Source organism: Natator depressus, chromosome 11 (genome assembly GCF_965152275.1).
Source record: "Natator depressus isolate rNatDep1 chromosome 11, rNatDep2.hap1, whole genome shotgun sequence".
Classification (NCBI taxonomy): domain Eukaryota; kingdom Metazoa; phylum Chordata; order Testudines; family Cheloniidae; genus Natator; species Natator depressus.
The window spans coordinates 36797139-36808069 of NC_134244.1; positions in this window are offsets into that span (position 1 = coordinate 36797139).

Genomic DNA, 10931 nt, shown 5'->3' on the forward strand with positions numbered 1-10931 from the left:
CTATTACCAGCAGGAGAGTGAGTTTGTATGTGTGTCTGTGTGGGGGGGTGGGGGGGGAAGGGTGAGAAAACCTGGATTTGTGCTGGAAATGGCCGTCCTTGATGATCACTTTAGATAAGCTGTTACCAGCAGGACAGTGGGGTGGGAGGAAGTTTTGTTTCATGGTCTCTGTGTGTATATAATGTCTTCTGCAGTTTCCACAATATGCTATGCATCCGATGAAGTGAGCTGTAGCTCACGAAAGCTCATGCTCAAATAAACTGGTTAGTCTCTAAGGTGCCACAAGTACTCCTTTTCTTTTTTCTTTTTAATTTGACACTAGGCTTTCAGATCTAACCCCCTCTCCAGGGACCAGTACACTTGGCTGTGGTGTGACTTCTTGTGCGAAAGAAAATTACTCACCCACTATTAACGAATACAGGAAACTCCAGTGTAGTCCCCTGAAAAAGAGGAAACAATCTTTAAAGCTATAGAAGTCAATCTCTAATGAAACTATTGCAAACTGGATATGTGATACTCTACTTAAGTAAAAACATATTCAAATGATAAACTGTGGAGTGATATCATTTTGTACCTACAGCTCTTGAGTCAGAGGTAATAAAATAAGGACTTCACATTTTAAAATTGGAATCAGAGAACAACCTCCATCTTGAATCCAATAAACCCAGTTGTATTGGGAAATTCTAGTCAAGTGATGCAGGTAAAGCTTAGATAGCTGGTGTTTCAAAAGATGGCTGGTACCAATCTATGAACTACAAGACCTGGGGGGGAAATTATTAGCATAGTTTTCCAAGTTCTTAAACTGTTTATTTTTTTAAAAAATCTACCTCTAAGTAATGATCTGAGATTTTAGGTTCCAGACAATTCAGATTATAAATACATTTTCTTTTCCAGTTAGTGTAATTAAAATTATTCAAATCATTTAACAAAAAGGATCTCCATTATTTTGTAGTATAATAAGACTCACAAGTATCCAATCCACCAAAAAGTGTAGAATAATTTTTATATAAATCATAATTGTACCAAGTTACAAACTTTTTAGCCTTCCATCTACCCCCTCAAATTAAGTTGGAAACAAGTGTATTATCCAATGGCATCAAGGAGAGGTTATATTAATAAGTATCAATCATTCTTTTTTATTTTAGAAAGATGGGATCCATATTAAGTTAAATCTATTCAACAGAGAAATGGGCTAAGCTACCTACCAAACTACCATATGTTTATAATGCTTTGATTCTTTTGGCTATTTTATTGTTCAAAAAACCTTATTTTAATGTTATACTGAATGTTACACACTCAATATATAATTGCAGCCTTTATAATAAGCATTTCAATGTAATCTGTTACTGCTTAACAATAATTAACAATGTATTTTAATTGATAATAATATACAATACATCAGCTCATCTGTAGGAAAAGTACCAACAAGACATAAGAGTGTGGGATAGTTAATGACACTAAAGATGACTGAATTGTTCATGTAAATACATTTTATCACTGCCTTGTGTGCCCAAGGATAGAAGGATATTAGATTATCACTTAATTAGTACTTTGGTGACTATTACAGCTAGACGTGGCCCTAATATTTCACATATGAAGTGTCCCTTTCACAAAGTGATATTCTATCATTCTTTCTGGGATTGGTTCTTCAGCTGGAGGTCAGTGCAATGAGCTTCATTACCTGTACCTCTATTATTAGATTATTACATTTTGGGGCAGTGGCACTATTTGTTCTGGAAGACAGGTAGCACACTTTGGGTGGCATAAATATAAAAGTATTAACCATCTCAATTGCTGAAGACAGAGCTTCTTAATCTGGTTAATATAGATGTGATAAAATATTCAGGAATCACCGATCTATCTACACAGTTCAAGATGACAAGATCATGTTTTAGCTTTATTCTGAAAATACTGATAAGAGAGCCCCATGAAGATTTCTACTCTAACATGACCCATGCAATTAGGGTTGCAAACCCTCCAGGATTGCCCTGGAGTCTCCAGGAATTAACAAATTAATCTTTCGTTAAAGATTATGTTATGTGATGAAACCTCTAGGAATACATCCAGTTTAAATTGGCAACCCTAATTACGATGGCCCTCCATTGATTTACAAAAAACAAAACAGGAAGGCAGGCAAATGGAGCACGCTTCTGTGCAAAACCCTCCCAGTCATAACCCATGAAAAACTACAGGCATACATAGCAACTATAAAGGAATCCAGAAGAAACTTCCACTCCAACACAACTGAATCTGACCAAGCTAGACCAGAAGAATTATTTTATATAGTAAACTGGGCAATTGACCTAGAATCCCACCATCTGCCCCCAAGAGCCAAGTCATGTTTGGTGTAAAAAATTCCCACCACAATTTCCCACAAAATCAGAGCAAGACTTACAGAGACAAAAAAAACTAGACTCAAACTTGGAATGACTCCCAACCCACCTTGTTTGACGGAGTTTGGCCTAGTCACCCAATCAAAAGCCCAGGAGACTCTAAGGGATGTCTGACTCACCACCTGCAAACATAATCCCTGTCCTCCATAGCTCCATGAAGTATAATGAGGATCTTATCCCTCTCCTTGATAAGGGAGATCATTGATGCCCTTTTCAAAGAAGGTGACCTACCAGATATCCTTAAAAATGCAATAGTCTAGCTCATCTTGAAGAAATCTGCACTTAACATCAGCAACCTTATCACTAACAGCATATGTCTTCTCTCAACACTATGGACAGCCTTCTACTGGTAGGGATAAGCTGACCAACCTCTGTTACTGCTAGATCTTTCTGCAGCCTTCACCACCACTGGTGCTGACGACAAATGTACAAAATCTTTAAATAGGACAGCACAATGCTGGATTTTCTCATTCCTATAATGAGTACCCACTCCTTGTCATCCAGATCCCTACCATATGGAGTCCCACATGGTTCAATACTTTTAACTCCTGCATTATTTTTCCATGAAAGTAACCCCCACTATCAACAAAATGCATCAATACTCAGAAGAAGTTAGCCCATTTAAAATAGATGTGATGTTGGTAGAAAAAATAAAATAGAATTTTATAGAATTTGCCAATATGCTAACATAATTGACAATCAAGGGCATCAAACCAGACTGTCAATGTGGATCAAAGCCATGGTGTTTTGTTGGATGCCTCACTGCTCCTAGACTTGCATATTGCCACATTTGGAAGAGCCAACTTCTTTCATCTTTGTTGGGCAGGAAGATCAGCTGAGAACATAATTATGTTAAATCATGGTTTTGTAATCTGCATTGGGGCTGCTGTAACTCATTTTGTTAGGTATTGGATACAATCATTACTAGGTGGTGGAAGCTGGTACAGTATGCAGCAGTACACCTTTGTAGACACAGACCACATATGTGGCCTCCCATTTGCTTCAAAGAAGAGTTCAAAGACATGGGCCAACTTAAACTATAAGGTACTTGATGGGTTAAGGTCTAGCTACTTCAGAGAATACTTTACACTTCCTCCTGGACTTCTGAATAGACCCAGGCTCCAACTGTCAGATACTGGGACAGACCACTGTCTATACCCAGGAACTCTGGATGTATATTACTTGGCAAAAAAAAAAGAAAGTCATACTGAGCCCAAGTTGCACAGTGTTCAGATTAAGGAGTAAAATGAAGGTTTATGATAAAGTCCTTGCCACCAATAAACAGATTAAAAAAGAAAGTGTGCGCCTTCCCATCTGTCCTGAAAGATGGGAAGAAAACCACTGTTTTGTTGGGAGATTTTAGCATTTTATAAAATCCTTAGATTGTAGAAAGTTATACAAATCTATTGTAGAGATGTCACTCCTGATATTAGGAGGTATTTCACAGCTTGTGCATTACCTGCTCACACAGATAAATGGTGAATAAATTTAGAATGATCTCTGTGGTGATAACTAACAGTTAATTCTGCGTGTGGCCATGAGGTGATCTTGGTCTTTTTCAGACTGACTATATGGTAATAGTTTCTGGCTGAAGTTGTGAACTAGTCAGAAGCTAGTTGTGAGTCTGAGGATAAGTATGCCCCTCTAGAGTATAAAAATCTAACCCAACTTCTTCATGGTGAAGGCTCATAGTCAAGACAATGAATTTCCAATTTGTGCTTAAATGATGGAAACCCCTCATGTATTGTTCCTAAAAATAGAGCCCAGAGCAATATGGTGTCAATAACTATTCATTTGACTTCCTTGATGATGGCAAAGGGCTCAGACACTGTATCATTCATTCTGCTCTAGTGTATATCATTCAGCTGACATACAGATTTGTTAGGCATCCAAACCTAAACAACTACTTCCACAAACCAAGTCAGCTGACAGCATTAAAGGAGTCAATAAACATCATTATGTTGCTCCATACTCTGAAGTTTTTAGCAAAAAGATCATGTCCGTGTTCTGTGATTTGCTTTGAAATTTTCCTTTGCTAGCGGTTAGTAGCAGTTGTCATGTCCTTTAATTGTCTTGGCCCAGTGCCATCTCTTCAGATACCAGAGTATCTGTACCAGAGTGCATGAAGGCAAACTGCAATCGTATATTTAGGGAGATGCAAAAATAGACAACAAAGAGCAAGTTAGATAACTGAATTTATGCACCAAGCTTGTTACTGTGTGCAGACTTGCAACACATGAGGGGTGAATTTCACCCTAGGTGAATGAGGGACACTAAAAGTGACTAAGGCTACTAGAGATCATGAAAACCATAGAAAAGGAGGTATGGTTAATCCACATCCACCCCAGAACAAAAATATAGCTGACTCAATATTTTTTCAGATTAAGAAAACCATTTCCTTGAAAAGGTGTCAGGGTACTGTGAAGATGACCACAACCAAGAAAATTCAGCGAGCAATAGCTTCTCAAGAGTCTGAAAACTTGAAAACTATAATTGGATAAACTGACTGTACATCTTTCTTGAGCTTCATGGCTACATTTGCCTTATATAGGCCTCAGGCAAGCAACTTTGACAATGGTCTGTATGATGGGCAGTGCAGGGCTGCAACTCTCTAGGAGGAACTTCCTTGGAGAGGTAGAATTCCTTCCACAGCTCCCCAGCATGCTTGGGAGAATGCCTGCTGCTACTCCCTCAAGGTTCTCCAGGACATACAGCATCTAGGCCCTAGATGTCTTCCATCCCGGGGAGTATGGCAGGAGAGACCCCTGTGCTCCAGGGATGTCTTGTCATGTCTTGCAGTTGGATGAGCATGCAGAGGATGGGAGCTTCTTGCACCCACTCTTCCCCTTTGCATACCCTGAACCAGCTAGGATGAAACTGGCACATAGTGAGAGAGCTGAAGGACTTGCATTCTGATATGTCCTGTATGTTTTTAAAAAATAATTTGAGAATTTTCAAAAGCAGCTTCTTCCTGGATTTGATACATCTTCCTTGGTGTTTACAGAATAACTATTAGGGAAGCAGAAGGTGAATCCATTCTTAATTTGCTGGTTATTTGTTTTTTTGAGAGTATGATGCTGTCAACACCTACAACATCTGGTTATGAATTTATAATTTATTTAGGGCCCTGCAGGTAAATGAATGTGATTTTACTGTCCTCTGTTTAAGAGCAGGAATGTATGTTTGTAAATTTCCACAATTTGACTTTAAATATTTATTATATAACTTTTGGCATTTGCTTCCAGAAGGACAGAAGGCTGTGGTTACTTTTAAAGGTTAATGGTTGAAAAAGCAGTAAGCAAACACACTGGACTATTTTCTCTCATATTTTCTGGTGTCAGAGAGAGAAATCCATCTGGAATCCTAGAGGTTTGTCTCTGAATTGATTTAGATAAAATCTGACAATCTAACCAGTTTTAGCCCCTTGAGTGCCACATTTGTGGCACACTCATGCTGCAGCTTTTAGCTAATTTGACAGGAATAGTTGAGGCCTAGCTGTCCAAAATGTTGCACATGAGAAATTCAGACCACACAATTCACAGAAAGTTTCAGTAGAAACAAAGCTCCTTTATACTTCCACACTTATGAAGAGCAAATGTAACATATTGGCATGTTTTTGATCCATCACTATAGCTCCTTGGTGTTCCAATAATAAAAATAAATAATGTATTACATACTAAATTATATACAATATTATAGAGTAAGTATGAAGCATTTAACTACACTATAATATATTTCAGAAGGAATGTTTAATTAGAAGTAAATGTTAAACTCTAAGTTCAGGAACTGGTGCTTTATATATGGTAAAAACTATGAGACTGATCCTTAGCTGTTGTATATTGGCATAGCTGCACTGAGTTCACCAGCTTAGGATTTATACCAACTAAAGCTTTGGCCCCATCTGCACAGATCCCAGGAAGCAGCTGACATGTCCCTGCCTGGCTTCTATGTGTAGGGGCAGCCGGGGGCTCTGTGCGCTGCCCCGCCTCAAGCAAACCACAGTCAATGGGAGCTGTGGGAGTGGTGCCTGCAGATGGGCAGTGAACAGAGCCACCTGACCGCGCCTTCGTGTAGGAGCAGGAGGGGGGACATGCCGCTGCTTCCGGGAGCTGCTTGAGGTAAGCACCACCTGAAGCCTGCACCCCTGATCCCCTCCCAGGCCCCAAACCCCTGCCCCAGCCCCAATCCCCCTCCCACCCTCTGAACCCCTCAGTCCCAGCCCAGAACATCCTCCTGCACCCAAACCACTCATCCCCAGCCTCACCCCAGAGTGTGCACCTCCAACCAGAGCCCTCACATCCCCCAGCACCAACCCCCTACCCCAGGCCTGGTCCCTCTCCCACCCACCGAACCCCTTGGTCCCAGCCCGGAGCCCTCTCCTGCACCCCAAATCCTTCATTCCCCTGCCCTCATCAGAGCCTGCAACCCCAGCCAGAGCCCTCATACCCTCCTGCACCCCAACACCCTGCCCCAGCCCAGAGCCCCCTCCTGCACCCCACATCTCTCATCCCCAGCCCCACACCAGAGCCCACACCCTTAGGCCTGGTCTACACTATGGGGGGGGGGGAATCGATCTAAGATATACAACTTCAGCTTCGAGAATAGCGTAGCTGAAGTCGATGTATCTTAGATCGACTTAGAATCACTTCGCATCCTCGCGGCGCAGGATCGACAGCTGCCACTCCCCCGTCGACTCTGCTTCCGCCTCTCGCCCCGGTGGAGTTCCGGAGTCGACAGCAGAGTGATCAGGGATCGTTTATCGCATCTACACTAGATGCGATAAATCGATCCCCGATAGATCGATCACTACCTGCCGATCCGGTCTTAGCTGGAGGTCTTAGCTGGAGCCCTTACCCCTTCCCAAACCCCAGCCCCCTGAGCCAGCCTGGTAAAAATGAGCGAGTGAGTGAGATTGGGGAGACAGAGGGAGGGGGGAATGGAGTGAGCAGGGGCAGGCCCTCGGAGAAGAGGCAGGGCATGGACGGGGTCTCAGATGAGGGGCGGGGCAGGGGTGTTTGGTTTTGTGTGAGTAGAATGTTGGCAACCCTAATTATGCAGATATCTGACCTGGGATCACTGTGCAACCCTGGTTTCCCTGGGCATTCTGCCAGTTGGCATCAAGGGGCCCCAGGATCATAGTGTACAGTAAGCTTGTTGTACCTTAAATACATCAGTGAGGTAGCATTGCTGGTAGGAGAAGATTTAGTCAGACATGTGGGTCATAGATAACCATCATCTTTCTATTTTGCAAAGTTACTCTGAAAAGAGTGTCTGTCAATACCTCATTTAAAGAAATCAGCCTGCTTTCAAAGTATAGGTCATTGATATATGTGATATTTAGAAATGCCTTCAGCCCTCCGTCCTGTATTCGTGCCTGACAAATTTACTGCATCCCATACACCAATAACCTGCCTGCTTGAATGATGCAAAATATAAAGGGAAATATTACTTCAAACATCTATACCTTAATTATTTCAATAAACACAAAGTTGAAACAAGTTTCTGTAGTAACTCAAATTACGACAGGTTTCCACAGTTGGCTTTTTTGTCTCCATTGTCAAATTCTATTCCTAACGCTTAACTATGACAATAAAAAAGTGTCCCAGAGGCTCTCTGCGGTCTAACTGTTCATTCTGATTTTCAGTCAAATATAGTCTAATTTCTAAGGCTGGTCTGGACATCACTCCAAATTATTATAGAGTTCAAATCAAAGCCCTTGTTTAGGGCTTGCCCCCTTTTCAAACAACAAAAATAAATAAAATAACCAAATACATTTAATCATGCATTTGATCACATTAAAGGTGATCACAAGAACAGTGTCAAATACTTATGTTTATCTGCTGCCTAGCACAAATTATACATAGATGTTCATTGTTTGCTCTCAGGAAATAGATCAACATCTGATCTAATATAAGAAATTAGATAAATATATATTAGGGCTGAGAGACAGAGAAAGAGAGGGTGGGCATGCACATTTGCAGATGAAACCTCAGGTTTAGGCTTAGAAAGTGTATGCAAATGATTTTGCACATTCCATTTTCTCAGGAGTATGAGAAACAACAGAATAGTCAGGAAGCTACTTTCCTGAGGGACCTTCAGATGCAAGTCTCCCCATTTCCCTGATTCTTCTTCCCAGCCCCTACCATTAACGGAGACAAGGGAGACTTAAAGCCTGAGCTATGCTCTGAAACCAACTTCTCCCCCTGATAAGCCTCCCTTAGTTTTCAACAGGGGAGCTCATGTGATAACCTGGGCAGGCCCCACAGCCTGGAACTCCTGCTGCGGAGTGTTAAGTCCAGGGCCAGATTTAGGGGCAAGTGAGCTAGGCAACTGCCTGGGGTACAAGGCTTGCAGGGCACTGGGCTCGGGGTGCTGTTTTTATTGTTAGTGACAAAAGGGAAAATAGAATGTTTGAAGTAAAATGTTTCAGGTATTCTGTATGTGGATTCATTTTCCACTAACTTCCTAGAATGTTCTGGATCTTTGTAGAATCTCGTGGAACCTTCAAAAACGTATTCAAAAGTTTAACAAATGGAGGGGGATGGGCACCAAAGATGCTCCTCACCTGGGGCACCATTTGATCTAGGACCGGCCCTGGCTAAGTCCTTACAGGGAGGTAGAGTCATGGACACCATCACTCACACCTCTTCCCATTTACCACTCCTGCCACCCCAGTCTGTCCTGCCCCCAATCCTTTTCAAATCTCCTGGCTTCAGAAGGGGAGAAGCAGCCTGGAGATCAGCTCCACTGTAATGAACCTATAGCTCAAAAGAGCAGAGCCAGCTTGTCAGACAACACCCTGGTGAAACATAGGTGGTCATCTGGAGTAGATTACCACAGCACCCCACTTCTCCCTGAATGCATTCCCCACACAGACCCCATCATACTCCCAGACCACATTTTGTTTTTGTGTTCTCCACATGCCCCCTACTCCCCTGTCACATTCAGCTTTTAAAACATCAACCTTAGATATATGTTACTATATATCAGCAAGGATAAACATTTAAAGATAAGCATGGCTGTTCAGGATGAGGGTACAGATATGTTGGAGGAAGGGAAGTAGCTGATGATGAAAAAAGGAACTGAAGAATGGAGTGTAGACAGGGGTGCTGAATGTCTTAGGAACACAGGACATAAGACTGGAAGGGATTTGCAGGGTCACTGAGTCCAGTCCCCTGCTTTCACAGGCAACTTTATCATACAATCCCATTCATAAACTTCTCATGTTCCATCTTAAAACTGGTTATGTTGACTTAACTGCTTATTCCCTTTCTTCTTACCATTTGTTTGGGTGGGATATGCCTCTAATAGCCTTAGCTGTAAGTTAACAATGTTATTTATGTAGGAATAAATACAAATGTGCACATAGAATCTTTAGTGTGTGTATCTATTTTATTACATGTTGATATTCTGTTTTTGTGTGTGGGAGAGAGAGAGAGATCTCACAAACACAAACATATTTTCAATCAATTCTTTACACATATACTTTGTTCCTTCCTAGGAGATGGTAAGCTTCCATCTTTCTTTTTCTTTCCTGCAGGAAGAGAATTACTTCAGAAAGGGCATTTTTCCAGGCCAGAAAACTAAGGCGGACAGAGAGTTTCTTTACACCATCGCTCCTCCATAGATTTCAGGTCTGACTTGAAGGTTTTTAAACTTTAATTTTTGCTTTAACTTTCTTGGGAAGCATGTTTACACGGTGGTGGTGGTGGTGCTATTGAAAAGAGATTTTTTTCCCCATTTTTCTAGTGCTGAAGTGGAAATTAGAGTTCTTTTAAACATTTTTGCAGTTCTCATTGGCCTATTTTATTTATCCAGGGAATTAAACCACTTGCGTTCTTAGAAGTGCCTTCATCTTTGCTGTTTATGTACATGCCTGGTTCAAAGATCAAAGTTGGTTGAGGTAAACCCCCTTATATTTGAAGAGCAGATTCACATTTTTCGATGTGAAGGGTTTTTTATTTCTCATCAGACACCAACTTGTAAAGAGAGGTGTTGATAACCCACTGGAGAAAACTAACGTATCACATTCCTCACAATGAGACAGAGCTACTCATTCTTAAAACCCCACTCAAAAGTAGTATGTTTTTAATCACCCTGACGCAGTGACTCATGAGGGACTCAAATTGTCCAAGGCAGCTCCAGAGTTTGGACATTCATTGGTGGATAAACAGTACATATACGTAATATAAATATGCTAGAAGTGCAGTACTCAGGATTAAATAATCAGCACTATGGAGCTGGAGATTAACATTGAAGTCTATGTATACAGAATTAACTGCAGCCTGTTGTCAGGCTCTAAAAACATAACTGAATTGGAAAAGCATCAAAATTTAAGATGAATGGTTATAGAGAGAGGGTGTTTCTTGCCCTTTTCTGGTAACAAGATTTGGGGTGCATGCTTATTTCTTCCTTCAGTGAGAAGAGGACATCTTAGCTAAGGAAGTGCAGACAACGGATATAGAGAAGAGATGAAAGAAGAGGAGAGAAAAAAATTAAGATAGTGTAGAGCAGCTCATTCAGAGATATGTCATTATG